We start from the raw sequence: 15,085 nt of genomic DNA on the forward strand, positions 1-15,085 counted from the left end.
AAATGTGCTTCTCTGCTATTTTCTCTATCAAAGAAGGGGTGGGAGGAAAGATTCTTTTATTAGTGTCTATAACACATATATTTTCCTTAAATAAGATGTAGGTCAGTGATAAGCATGAACTTCATGTATATTTTTATGCATATTATAAATGGGAAAAAGTTAGCCTCATGATGAAAAAAGCATAATATTCTTGATAAGAATTTTGAATTTATTATATTTAAGGTTTTTATTCTGGTTCTAATAGACTTTGGCTTTCATATGTTGGCTACAGCTAAATGTAGACAAAATCAGGCTTATTTTCTGTCCCTGTTCTCCTTATAAACCTTTATCAGACCTGAAATTCCCTTTTTCTGTGAATGGCTCCATTTTCCTGCCAGCCTCCTATGTTCCCAATCTTGTCAAACCTTTCCCTTCCACCATTTCGTCCAGAAAATCACCCATTTCCCGACTCCTTGTTCTACAGGCCTTCTCAAAGCCATAAAGCCATAGACTGTCTCCATTCTCTGGGTGTGAACCAGACTGAATCCAAACTTCTTATCTAGACCATGGGAAGAACTTTTTCTTCCCCACCATTAGCACCATTAGTTCCTTCTTTATGTGTGCAGCAAGCATACTTTTGATCACTTGCCTGACAAAATTAAGTCAGGGTTATTCAGCAAACATTCTCTCAACTTGTTACTCACCTCATAGTCTTGTATGCCTTTACTGTGGCCATCATATTGTGGGACAGTATGCCCATTGCTGTTGCTTCTCTCAGAGGCCCTCCACCTCTGAGGTATCTGCAAATTCTTTGGCCTGGCACTTTCCCCCAACTGATGCCACTTGTGTTCCAACACTGTTCAAGATCGTCCTTTGTCATGATGTTTTCCCAGAGTGCATGTCGTTTCCATGTTTTCATTCACACAACTCTCTTTACCATCTTTTTAGCCTTTAGGCACTGAATTGTACAATACAACTAAAGGTAGAAATTAAAAACTTACATGCAGTTGTGTTTGTATTTCTACCCTTTCCAGTATCTATTGTGCAAGAGTCAATTTCCATTTTGGATGCCACACTCAGGCCTGGGGCAGTACCCACGCCCCAACATGACAGGTTCCCATCAGTCTCATCTCAGTTCAAGATCATCTTTAAAAAAGTCCACATTCTCCTTAAAAATGCTGATGTTGGAAAGTCCTTCCCTGAAAAAAAGAAACAAACGAACAAAAAACACCAAAAGCCCCCAAAATCCTTCCCTGAGCTATGTAACCAAACTCCTCTTGCTGGATTTTATCTGTCCACTGAATATCTTGATCTCTTTTGTAAAGAGTTCTTTCTATAAAGAAATCATTGATCCTAGAAGCTGAGTTTTAAAACAATTCTTTCTTTTTTCCTTAAATGTTGGATGACAAAAGAGAATTTGAGGTTTTAATTTTAATTTTTTGAAATTGAGATTTTTAAAAAGCATTTCCCTCTGTAAAAGTTGTTAAAACGATCATCCTGGAGTTAAAATGCCTATTAAACTACTGGACTAGGATATGTTTCTTTTTTTAGAAAAGAAGTATTTGTTTGTACTTTGTTGAGTATGTTCATATATATCAATTTGTTAAGTATGTTCATATATATCAGCTTATTTTACCCTCACAATAATTCTTTGAGATAGATTTTATTATTCTCATGCTATGGACAATGAACCCAAAGCTCAGTGCAGTTGAGTTATAGCTTCCAGATCACCCCACGCTACAAGGAAAGTAGGATTGATGCTTTGGCGTCTTGCTATCTAAACCTGACACGCTTTCCTTCCTATTTCCTAGCTCTTCTGTGCCCTGGGCCTCTGGTTAGCACTGAGCCTCTTGGTGAGAAAGACACAGAGGACCATGCAGCATGGTTGACAATGGTGATGAGGTGCACCGACCCATGGGGAATGTGTCATATGGATCAGATATTACATTCCCATATACATTTGGAACTATTTCTGGGCATTAATTTAGTTTTGTTGTTTTGTCTGTGTATTTACAGTTACTCCACACTCTTCGTTATGGAAGCTCTTTATTTCAGTATTGGACAGGGCTGGTCCCTCCCTCGTTCCATTCCACTCCCAGCCCCAGATTTTCTTCTTGCTTTAGAACCAGCTTATCTAGTTATCTAGTTTATCTAGTTCAAAATATCATTCTGAAGCTTTTGGGTCTTCTGTCAGAATTGTAGATTAGATCAGAGAGTGTTGACATCTTGATAATATTTTTTTTCTTCCTAATGTAGAACACAGTAGGTTTTTTCCATCTGTGCTAATGTTCTTTTGTGTCTGTTTTGTGTTTCCCAGCACTGGTGTCTTCTTGTTTTTACTAGATCATAAAGGCAAATCTTTTTTTAAACACTTTAAAAATAATCTCCCTCTCAGGTCATTCTCTGTATTTGAATGCTGCTGTCTTTTCCTCTCTCCCTCTGTCCTTTCTTCTGTTTCTCTCTCTCTCTCTCAGGCTCTCTCTTCCTCTCTCTCTTTTATACAGCACACTTGGGAACACATAACAACTTCTTCATTTGGAGTCATCAAGGGCATTTAAATTGAACAAAAAGGTCCAGGACCTTCTGTGATGCATTAAGGTATTCTTTCTCCCTAGAAGAGCATGATAATAGGCTTCATGATGGAGGAACTTTTATCTCTTATCATTGCAGTTTTCCAAGTGCTAGAACAGTACTCGACATATAGTAACACTCAGTAATTATTTGTTGAGTGAATGAATGAAAAATTCAATACAGGCCTCCCTAAATCCCTTTGGAACAACAAGGTGCTTGGTTTATGTTTGTTGGCAGGTCAAGCTACCTCTGGGCATTTTGTTGTGGAAAGTCTATGTGGAAGAGAAGCAGTGTATAGACTATAATTGTCTTCCTATGTAGGTTATACTGACCAATTTCTCCATTAAAGTATTAATAATAAATGCCCAAGGCTCCACTGAAAATAAATAGCCATATTCCTTTTGCTTATTAGCCACAGCCTTGAAATTCACACTTGCACAGTGATGGCTCCAAAATGCATCCTAACAGATGGGTACTTCTTGAGCTGTCACAAGGCCAATGGAGAAAATCCAGTCAATGTGTGGCTTAAGTCTGCAAAGAACAATCATCATTCTTATGAACCGTGTTATAAAGCAAGGCACTGGGCGCTTCATCGTTCTAGTGTTTCCTGGCAATGTGGGAGGCAACGTGTATGCGGGAAACACGGTCACACTGTGGTTTTAGAGGGGAGGTCAGGTTGCCTTTTATGAATATGCATGAGGGGCGGGGTCTTGAGTTTTCTTGAGTTTAACTTAACCCTCACAAGCCCATTTCCTGTCTATCATTTGAAGACGTTCCTTGAGGAGATTTGAAAAAGTGAGTTCTTTCTCCACTTGTGGAGCATTTTACTCTTTTTTTCTCTTAAAGAGGACAAGCTGCACCCTGATTTATTTTTATTCACTGTGAGTCACTTACTGGTCATATTTTATAAATAATATTTTCTACATCTTACTCAGAAGCAGATGGGAAAGTTCAAGGAAGCACCCTCTGGAAAGAGGAAAAGTACTCAGTCTGGATCTGTCGTTGGCGCCATTGCTACAGTCCCCGGCAAGGAGCGCTGCGGTGAGGAGAGTCCTCACAAAGCAGCATTTAGAGTGCGCTCTCTTTGTTTTAGAAGTGACTGGTATTGTGCTCTTAGTGTGACCTCTATGTACTCCCGAGAAATGCAAAACCCACGTTGGAACCGCTTGTCTGATATTCATGAAACAGGTCCCTGGGTCGAAAGGGTCTTTGGCCAGCTGGGAGCTCAGGAGCACGTACTTGACAATCGTTAGAGCCCGTGGTCTTTGTGAGAGGAAGTGGGGGAGGGGAGAGGAGCTCTAGGTCCTCTGAGCCAAGAGGCAGCTCCAGGAACCCACGTGGTGAACAGCATGTGCTGGGAAATGCCCGCCTGCGTCGCTCCTCCACTTGGCATATAGACTCAACTCCTGCCAGACAAAATTCACAAAGCAGACAGGGAGTAGTAAGGTTGTTTTCTCTGGACAAACGGTAATGGGTGAGGAAACGGGCAAATGTAGGTTGCTATGCAGTTGTTTTGCTGTTGATACGGGAGCAATGCCAGGCAGCACTTAGATACTGGGAACATTTTCATTATTCCGTGGAGTCCCAGCCTTTCCATAAGAGAACCCCCTCTAATGTCGTTTCCTTTAATGACAATAGTTGGGGAGAAAATGTACCTTGTTTCTAGATGAGCTGCTTTTGTTGCTCCACAGGCTAGTAGTCCCTTCCTGAAATCCATTATCTACGCAATCTCAGTTGTCAGAGATTACCAGTTTCTAATGAACTGTCTGTTTTGTTTGTTTGTTTTTAATGTTAGACATTCTTTTTTTTTTAGTACAAACTTTTGTGCTTGCAAAATTGCTCAGCACTATTTTGGCATTTAAATTGCATGATGTAAGAGCTGATGATTTTGCCTCGTCGTTATGTGGTGAAATAAGGGGGTCAAAGTGCGGTTAACAGGATTAGAAGCCCACTTGGACTAGAGCCTTTCCTTTTTTTGAAAAAAACGGAGGTGGGGGAAAAGAATGGAAGGATGGAAGGGAGGGAGGGAGGAAAAACCTATTCAAGAGAAAGTCTTATCTGAGCTAAACCTTTTTACATGCTCTTCCCACAAATACCTTTCAGGAGTGTACTCTGTACCAGGCATATGAAGAAAACAGCAATTTTGGCTACCATTTAATAATAGACTCTGAATTCTCTTCCCCAAAGCCCGAATCCTTTTTTCAATATGCACCTCGTATTCTGTCTCCACTGCCATTGAAAAAATAGATTACCTGTGACTTTTATTAACACAGTCTTGTTTTATGGCAAGTTTATGGGTTGTGTTTTCCCAGTGTCCAGTGGTCTCTCTTTGGTTCAGTGGTCCTGGACCACGCAGGGCCTCAGAACCATGCTGCATCTTAAAAAGTCATGCAAAGTTGACTTTTCAGTGAATTTTTTGCAACCCTCCAATCCCAGGTCTGGACAGCTTTCTTAGCACTTCTTCCAGGAGCTCCAATTGCTTGTACACTTATCTGTCTTCATGCCCCCCGCCCCCCCCCCCCACCAAACACACACCAGAGGATGTGAGTACCTTCAGGAAAGGGCCTGTGTCTTGTAGAAAGAAATGAATGTTGTCCCAAACATCTTCATTTATATATTTTGACCTTTTGGACTTTTATTTTTATGGCATTAGATTCCAAAAGTGAATTTGTTGGTTAAAGTCCCGATAAATTTTTAATTTTAATAGATGTTGCTAGATTGCTTTCCTTTCAAAAGAAGCTGAAGCAGCTTTCTCCCGTATTTCCACCAGTAATAGGTTTTATTGGTCTTTTACATGTTTGCCAGTTAAATAGTAAAATTTTTATTTTTCTGGCTATTAATCAGTTTGAGTATTTTTTTTAAGATTTTATTTATTTATTTGAGAGAGAGAATGAGAGAGAGAGAGAGCATGAGACAGGGTTGGGTCAGAGGGAGAAGCAGACTCCCTGCTGAGCAGGGAGCCCGATGCAGGACTCGATCCCGGGACTCCAGGATCATGACCTGAGCCGAAGGCAGTCGCTTAACCGACTGAGCCACCCAGGCGCCCTCAGTTTGAGTATCTTTATATGTGTTTGTTGGTAATTTAGATTTGCTGCTCTGTGAATTAACTTTTTATATACTTTGTCCATTTTGCTACATAAAAGTTTGCATTTACATCAATATATATATATAAACAAGTATAAATTCCAAGTGCAAGTATGTGTCATACAGAAATATTTAGATATATAAACAAAAATGTATGCATAAGCATCCTATCACATCCCATCTACATGATATATGCATAAGCATCACATCTATAAACATTAGATCATTGTTTGTAGTAACAAAAACTAAAGTTTAATGAAAAGAAAGTAGATTGATGAATTATGGTATTTTATTATGGAAGCGGATGAAGAGTTAAAAAGACTGAGGTAAATCTACATGTACTGCATAAAAGATTTCAGCATATTGTTAAATGAAAAAAGCAAGTTGTAGAAGAGGAATTGCATAGTACTATCCTAAATTATGCATTTATAAATGCACATTGTGGCAGAAACTGTTTGTCCTTAATCTTAGATGAGAAGCTGTTATCTGATCACGCTGCAACAAGCAGATAGCAATGGTAAAAGCTAGGTCACATTCCAAAAGATGCACTGAGTTTTTCTAATGTGGGAAATATATGACTAGTTCAAGGTGGCAAAGAAAGAAAAACAGAAAGAAAACTCACTGAATCTGTTCCCTGAGGGTTCAATTAGTTCTGAAGTGACTAACAAGAGGCATAATTAATTATTAATCTTATATTGCCGTATGTTGGGACTTTCTATATTATTTAAAACCTGTTTCCCAAACTCTGATATTGATAGCTTATGACAGTTTACACTTCAGATGGGTAAATTCTGTGTTTGTAGTGACAACATTTAATAGAGTCCTTATCTGTCTTTAAAGATCCTCTCTGTCATGTTTCCTAACTTAGATATAATTTGTGATAAAAGTGTATCACAAAATTTAATTTTACTTGAGAGCATCCTCTCAATCTAATGAGTTAGCAAGTAAATTTTGTGTTTTGTTCCCTGGATCATTAATAGTCTCCATCATTTAGCTTTCTTATCAGTTTATCAAAAGTAGCTTAAGTTTAGGTCCAAGTGATTTGCTTCAATAGGCAATAAAGTTTTACTCCTATTTAAAGGAAAACACAGGGGCACCTGTGTGGCTCAGGGGGTTCAGTGTCAGACTCTTGGTTTTGGCTCAGGTCATGATCTCCACTCTCAGTAGGGAGTCTTATGATTCTCTCCCTCTGCCCTGCCCCCAACTTGGGGACGCGCACGCTCTCTCTCTTTCTCTCTCTCTCAAATAAATAGATAAATCTTTTAAAAAATGAAGGAAGACACATTTTTCTAATGTTTACCTTTTGCCCTCTCAAAAAGATGACTTAACTATGCAATTTCCACACGTACACATGCAATTTCCACATGTAGGTGTGTACGCATATGTCTGCAAACATCTTTTTGTATGTAAGCGCATACAAATGAGCACTGTATGGACACACATCTAATTCTTTTTTTTTTAAAGATTTTATTTATTTATTTGACACAGAGAGAGAGAGCACAAGCTGAGGGAGAAGCAGAGAGAGAGAGGGAGTAGCAAACTCCTCGCTGAGCAGGGAGCCCAACGTAGGGCTCCATCCCAGAACCCTGGGATCATGACCTGAGCCGAAGGCAGACGCTTAACCGACTGAGCCACCCAGGTGCCCCCACACATCAAATTCTTAACAGGGCTTTAGTGCAGAGACAGGGAGTGGGAAAGGGGAAATGGGATGCTGGGAGAATTCACTTTTATCCTGAGTACTTCTATATTGCTCGAAGTTTTTTTTAATGACAATTTTTTCATTTTTTTGTATTTGTGTAATGAAAAGAAAAAGTAACTCATAATTAGCAAAAATCTATTTTATATATCTCTCAGAACAATATCCAAGGAGATAACTTTTTGGAATATGAGGGTGCCCTTTAATTGTTGAGTAATATTCTGGAGAGTTGTATGGTAGTAGTTGTAGTTTTAGTATCTGTTTAGAAAAGAAATAATTAGCAAAAGACTACAAGTCCATTAGTACTTTTTAATCTGAAATATTGTCTTGTTCATAGGGTTTCTCTCTATGTATCTCATCCGCCTGGCAAATGCCCAACCTCAAGTGAGTTCATCTGCATGTTTCCCTATGTGCACCCACGCCCCACACTAGTGAGGTCTCCTGGAGAAATCACATGACTCGACCATGGGCGCTATTCCAACTCTGTGTCACCAGGCTGTGGTCCCTCACAGCTGTCCTGCGGCACTCCTGTGTTTCCCTAGCCATTTTCCCTCCCACTCACCAGAATAAATATTTCATACATTCACCACTCTTCTCAGACATTAGCCTCCAAATAATTCATTTCTCTGGACTTGTTTTAATTTCAGCCTTCCAGGCTAGATCTTCAGCTCTCTGAGGGTGAGACCTTGTCTGTTTTGCTCTAGGGACCACTAGAGTGGGCACTCAATAAATATTTCGGCAATTGAGCGAATGAGTGAATGAATGATGCTTTATAACAAGTAGATGAGGAGCGATGTGGCGAGGGTTGCTGGGCCGCCTTGGGGAACCAGTGCTTGCTTGATGACGTGGAGTTGGCCTAGGACCCATGGTCGAGCCATGTTATTTCTCCAGGTGCACCCAGGGCACATGAGGATGAAGTCATTTGAAGTGGAGAATTTGTAGGCTAATGGGGAGCGGGGGAGATGAGATACTAGAGAGAGTGGTTAAAGTGATGGAACATGCCATCTCTGCTGGGTAGGGAAGGAGTGAAGCAAGGAGGAGATAATAGGGACGGATAGGGGGAGGGCGGTGTGAGGTCCTGAAATAGTTCTGATGGTGTGTGTGAAGACCAGCTAACTGAGAGCTGGAAGGGGAGGAGATTGCGGTTGCAGAGGGAAATTCTCACCTCAAGGTTTCGGAGGTGAAGTAGTTCCAGGTGGTGGGCTGAGGGTGTGGTGGAGGTAATAGGGGGCTGAATGAACAGAGGGGTCATTAGCTTTGAGAGGTCAGAAACAATGAGAGGCCCCCAGGCTGCTGGCTCTCTCACCATGTAGGTGTTCCAGGTGGAGAGTACGTCTGTTTATGGGGGATAGTGCCACAGTTTTCAATGACAGCAGGGACTGAGAGACTTGAAACCACATTGATGAGGTGGGATGGAAGGGGATAAAGGAATGAAATACATAGAGATGTGGAAAAAAGAAATTATTAAGATCTAGGTGGTGTTGACTGAGATTTCAGGTTGGAGAAAAGACTTAGTGGAGCAGTAAATACCGAAGAGCAGTGAAAATTGATATAATTTTTAGTTGTTTAAAGCAAGCAATACATAAAGCAAAAATTCCAGGAAGTTCAAATACATGTTGCATTAGTTGATATTGCTCAAAGATAAAAACCGAAATCATATTAAATTTTTCTGAACCTCTCAGAAGATATAACATCATCTCAAACGGGCTCACTCCTAGAAGGAAAAGTGTCGTAACTTGCCAATTCCAGTTCTGGCCAGGCATTCTTAGAATACCTTGGAGTGGATTTTAGCCTCCCCGGGATTCCGCTTTTGGAATATCAACGGGTCCTGAAAAATAAGGCTCTTGAAAATTTTCTCTAATGGAATGCTCAGTCTGCAGATCTAGTTAATGACAGGGACACATCAACTTCATTTCTGGTACTTTGCTGATTAACTTGAACTTTAATGCAAAGAAAACCACTGTTCCTTCTCCTCTTAGAAAATGAAACTACAAACAACTGCCTTGTCAGAGTATCTGTGTCCTATTATTAAATGTAAGGCAATTTATCAAATATACGTTGCAGGAAGGATCAGAATCCTTCCCTCATGGAGAGCAGTACCTGAGGAGCAGGGACACAGCAAGAGAAAGGCTGTGATACCACCAACTACCCACAAAGTAGCCTCAGTGCCCTCCCAGGAGTTCAGTGTTGACTGTGGGCAAAGAGCTGAGAGCAACGATGTGGGACATGGTTGTCAGGGAAGGCCTCCAGGCATGACATAAATGCCCGAGGGAGAGAGAAAGAATTCACACCAAGGAGGGAAATTATTTAAGGCATTGCCAGGGTGAAAAGGAGATTTTTTTTTTCAAGGTCCTGGTATCTCTGATGTTCTATCCTAGCGTTTGGACGTATGGAGTCACCATTGCCATTCAACTATTAAAATGTGGCAGAAGATTTAGAATCTCTTCAGAGCATGTTGTGAGAAAGGCCGACACAACTCGAGTTATGCCTTTGGTACCAGTATCATGTCGGATTGATGTCTGGAAAAGGAGTGAAATTCGGGAAACTGTGTAATGAGTTCTTGTATTGTTTTTATCCTTTATTTTGGGCAAACCACACTCAACAAGCCATTAGTAGCTTTCACAAAACTCAACAAAAGTCTGTATGAAGGACTTGCTAGTCCCTTGCTAGATCCCTAATGGAAATCTCTTAAAACCTGAATTTGATTCAGACGTTGAGGCAAAGGCCTTCAATGAGGCTATGCTGTGCCCTGTAACTAAACTTGAAGCATTTTCTCCTTCTTTGTTCCTTTAGCAGAAATTACGTCCCTTCTGCCCATCTATTAATTGTCCAAGCTGAAAGGGATGTTTTGTGATTTTTAGTGTTCTCTCACAGCCTGGGGAGAATGAACAGATAAAACAAGAAGTCAAAATATAGTAAGAGGGGCAGGATGCAGGATGGTGCGCATCTCCTTGGTATGAAGAGAAGACAGAGAACCTTTCATTTTCTTCTGGAGACCATTTGAGCCATGGGCTTATAAAAACAGCAGAAGAAATGAGCCAAGAGTGGAAAAGGGTGTGGGTGGGTGATGTTGTTACTTAGCAATGGGAAGCCTCTGGCTGATGTTCTGAATTGAACAAAAGAGAGCAGCTAGGATAGCATGGAATAAATGAATGGGGAGAAGCCAAGGGAGGAAAGCAGATGTGGTGGTGCAGGCTAAGAGAAGAATGAAAAGTAAAGGAAAAGCATGAGAATGGATGTAGTGGCTACCTGAAAACCAGAAGACAGAGGCCCCTGCATGGTGCAGTTGGTTAAGCCTCTGACTCTTCCATTTGGCTCAGGTCATGATCTCATGGTCATGGGATTGAGGCCCTGTCGGGCTCTGCACTCAGTGCAGGGTTGGCTTCAGATCCACTCTCCCTCTCCCCCCACTCACTCTCTCTCTCAAATAAATAAAATCTTCATAAATAAAGAAAGAAAGAGAAATAAAAGCTATGCTGGAAGGGGCACCTGGCTCAGTCAGAGGAGCATGGGACTCTTGGTCTCAGGGTTGTGGATTTGAGCCCCATGGTGGGTGTAGAGATTACTTAAAAATAAACAAATGAATAAAAACCAGAAGACAGTGAATAAAAATCACTTGGGAAAAAAAGTAGCTGAAAGAAAGACAGGAATAGCCGGAAGGATTAAGAAAGCACGGGCAGTAGAAGCAGGTAGACAACTCGCCGGTGGGACAAAATACACCCGGGGAGTGAACTCATGGTGCCAAGTGCACCTCTTTCCTGAGGCTGAGCCCAAGCAGGGTGGCCGTGGGGCAAGCTGCCCGGAACAAAGTCCATACTGTGGCGTACAACGAGGTGACTCAGAAGATGAGCTGGGAGGTCAGGGAGCACCAGGGGTGTGTGGCAACATGCTAGACTAGGCGTGGACCCTTAGAAAAACCCTATCATAACTTTCAGGTTTTTAGACCACTCTACCAGTCCTGACCCAAAAGGGCAATCCCAGGAGAATTGGAGAAACCTGAGCGGGCAAGAAAACTCCTAATTCCATCTTTGCTTCCTCCCAAAGCTTATTACAGTGTTGGCGCACAGAGCAGGCCAATAAATATTTACTAGGGGTAGATAGGCTTCGATGTGGTCCCAAGGCCTTTGTCACACAGTTCCGGGACATCTTGTAGGTATGGATGTTTGTAGTACAGGGCCTGTAAACTTGTCTTCTACATTTTTTTCTTAAAAGGGCATCCGTGCTTCCGAACCCATCCTCCACAGTTTTCGATCATCTACACATGTAAGCCTACATATGAGGAGCATTTCCTCCCAATATACATATTTTTATTTGTAAACAAAACACATATTTGTCTAATGATACATGGCTCATTAGAATATGATATACATTTTAAGAAAGATGAAATAAAGATCAAATGAAATATATTTTTTTAATTTTACTTAATTGTTTAAGAATTTTATTTTGCTTATTGATTCATTTCCCCATCCTTCCTATAGCCTGCTTACCTACCAAAGAGTTATTCCTCTTTAAAAAACACTTTTCTTGTCTCTAACATGTAATTTCTTGATTGCTAATTAAGCATGGCTAAAGGACAATACACTTTTTGGTCTGCTTCTTTCCCAAATCTCTCTAAACTGACAGTAAAAGGATAGAACACCAAGAAGCAATGAAAATCATAAAAGACCTGGTGTATCAGTTATCTATTACTGCATAAGAACTACCTCAAAACTTGGTGGCTTAATATAACACCATTTATTAGTACACGATTTATTAGTATACGATCCTTGGGCAGCGATTTGTTCAGGGTGCAGTTGGGACAACTCATCTCTGCTCCACGTGGCACCGATTGGGCTTTCTTGCCATCGTAACCAGTGGGCTGGGGTTAATAACCAGGGTGCCTCAGCTCCCCACATAGCTTCTCTAGCGGGCCAGCTCAGGCTTCTGCATGTATTGTTGAGATTCCAAAGAAGGCGAGAGCTGAAGCTGAAGTCATAGGCATCGCGTCTTCACTTCTGCAGCGTTCTGTTGGTTAAGGCAAGTTGCAAGGTGTAATGGACTGAGTTGTGTTCCTCTACAACTTTTTTTGAAGCCCTAACCCTCAAAGTGACTGTATTTGGAGACAGGGCCTTTCAGAAGGTAATTAAGGGTAACTAAGATGAAAGGGTGGGGCCCTCAGCCAATAGGACTAGTGCCCTTATAAGAAGAGGAAGCAACAGCAGGGATAGGCAGGCAGAGAAAAGGCCACAGTGAGAAGGTGGCCTTCTACAAGCCATGGAGAGTGGTCTCACCTGGTACCAATCCTGCCAAAACTTTGATCTTGGACTTCCAGCCTCCAGAACTGTGATAAAATAAATCTGTTGTTTAAGCCATTCAGGCTATGGTGTTTTATAATAGCAGCCTTAGCAGGCTAATGCACAAGTCCGGCCCAGATCCATCTCTTGTTGAAAGGAACTAGAAACAATTTTGAGACCATTTTTAATCCAACACACTCAGAAAATGTCAGCTTGTTTTAGAAAGTGTAAATATATCAAGAGGAATACTTAGAGCAATGCACGTACTCTACCACCTCTTATTTCCTTTAAACAACTTTGTAACTGAAATTGCATTAACATTTTTTTTAGGTAAATAAGAGGCAATGATTTAGTAGGGCTGTATATAATTGGGTATAACTAGAAAATGACATCAGAGGCATAGAATTTCCACCAGAAAGTGAAAGTCCCATTATGCCAAAGCAAAGCTATCTATGGAGAGTAAATACAAAGAAAAAAAATGCCTTTATTTCCAAGATTGAGCATTAGCTTTAAATACTGTATTACTTGTATTCTTCTCTGACTACTGAGTGAAAGAAAATATTTCTCCTTCTCCATAGTTGTCCATACCCGTAGATGTTACACCATATGGACTTTTCTCTAATGGAAACCTCAATTTTATTCAGTTGTTCAACCTATCCTTGTCTACAAAGGTCAACTAATAAGATTGAGCCATCATGTTAATTCCTTTCTCCTTCCTAATGACTGGTTCAGGAACCCAGTATTGAATGCTATCCTGTACATGCCATTTCCATGGTGACCATTATTGATGCAGAGAATGCAAATCACTCTGGATGGGGGGGGTCTCTCTTCTACTGAACATAAACAAGGGAACATTGTGGTCTGGTGGCCACCTTAATAACCATGAAGGGTGCTCGCCTAAGGACAAAGCTAATACAAAAGCCTCCTGAAGCTCACCTTCCCTCTGATATTCTTGTGTTTTGTAATAAACATTCTGAACCTTTAGGTCAGTTTCACAGAGGATTTTTTTTTTTCTTGTAGCCAAAAGAATTCTTCCACTCTGATGATGCTGTTCCTGTTTAGCCTGAAGAGTCCTCAGTGATCTCACATGAGAGAGTCTATGGAATGCTTTTGCAAGGAAAGTCAGTTCTTCTGGATTCCACTTGCCCCTCAAAACCACCAGACCTATAAGCAGAGTCAGATCTCTATATGCCTCATGAGATCCATTACAAAGCAAAGCCAGGAACAGAAAGCACACCCACCAAAGGAATGGAAAGGCTGCTAATTTAGGTTGGCAGAATATGGAGAGTAAGTGTGGAAATGGATTCTGAGAGTACTAGACCAAGGAAGGAAGAACACAGTTACAGATCAGATAGAATTTATCAATAGGGATGCAGTTACTGGAGATTCTGGATTTAATGCGCTAGCTCACACAGTTGAGAGTTGTCTAAATTATTTGCTAAATTATCTCTTGAGCTATGCTCAGCTATGGTCCATTCTAAATGAACCTGCAATGCTAGAACTTTCTTGTTATAGGGGAAGAAATCCAAAAGTTAATGGAGATATAAATATTGGGGTAGATTGTCACATGTGAACGGCTCACCTATTCCCTGTCTCCTTTTTCTAGGAAGAGGAAGAAATGGCCAGAAAATATTTCCTATACCAGGGGCTTGAGAATTGTATAGGTAGACACAAGACCCAGCTTCTTAAAAAACATTTCAGTGGCTCTTCTTCATATGCTGGGGTAAGAAGAAAATACTCTGTGTTTGAAAAGTACTCCTGATTTCAAATAGGGATGCTAAGATGGAAGAGGGCAAGCAGTGGCACTTAACTGCCAAAGTTAAGGTGGGCATGCTGACCATAATAATAACAGTAGAGCGGGCATTATGTTCCAAATGATACAACTCTCAAAAATCTCTGCAAGTTTTCCACATGTAAGAGAGTTACAGTGATCAAAATAGATGGCAGCTTAGCGCTCTAATTCATTTATATAATGGAAAATACTCCAGGGTTAGTGGTAGCAGTTCTGGTGTTGTGTTCTTGAACTCAGCAGTTCTGGTGGTAGCCTTCTGACATCTGTCTCTCCAGTCTTTCCAGTGATTTTGTAAGCACCTAATCCCCTGTGTTAAAGCTCTTCTACTTAAAGTACCCAGGGTGGTGCACTGAACACCAACTGATGGGCTTTCCAGTGGAGCCCTGAACTCTTGCCATGATTATTTCTTCAGTTTCTGGGTATATTACAGGGATAGATGACCCCAGCGAATGGCAGCATTCCAACACTGACTCCTGATCTGTTGAGTAGAAGCTACCAAAGTTATTATGGTAGGAATGGCTTAGTGAAAGCTCAGGAGCTCAACTTCCCAACCAAAAGAGTAAGTCAGGAAGTATTCTGTTATACCTCAATAAAAAAAATTACTGCATTTTTTTTAAACTGCATCCCTGAGAAAATTGCTGAGAGGAGGCCACTGTGTTTCCTATTATAGCCCTACTCTTGGCTAGTGCA

At 40.9% G+C, this 15,085-nt stretch overlaps 1 protein-coding gene across 1 annotated transcript in view; it reads left to right on the plus strand.

The window, feature by feature from the left end:
• Positions 1 to 3,327: 3,327 nt before the first annotated feature.
• Positions 3,328 to 15,085, plus strand: part of CEP85L (centrosomal protein 85 like) — a 226,345-nt gene continuing 214,587 nt past the window's right edge. The window contains exon 1 of the mRNA XM_027603613.2: positions 3,328 to 3,345. The gene's annotated coding sequence lies outside the window, so the exon portion shown is untranslated. The remainder of the gene's footprint in view (positions 3,346 to 15,085) is intronic.

The sequence above is a fragment of the Zalophus californianus genome, chromosome 7, assembly GCF_009762305.2.
Source record: "Zalophus californianus isolate mZalCal1 chromosome 7, mZalCal1.pri.v2, whole genome shotgun sequence".
Classification (NCBI taxonomy): domain Eukaryota; kingdom Metazoa; phylum Chordata; class Mammalia; order Carnivora; family Otariidae; genus Zalophus; species Zalophus californianus.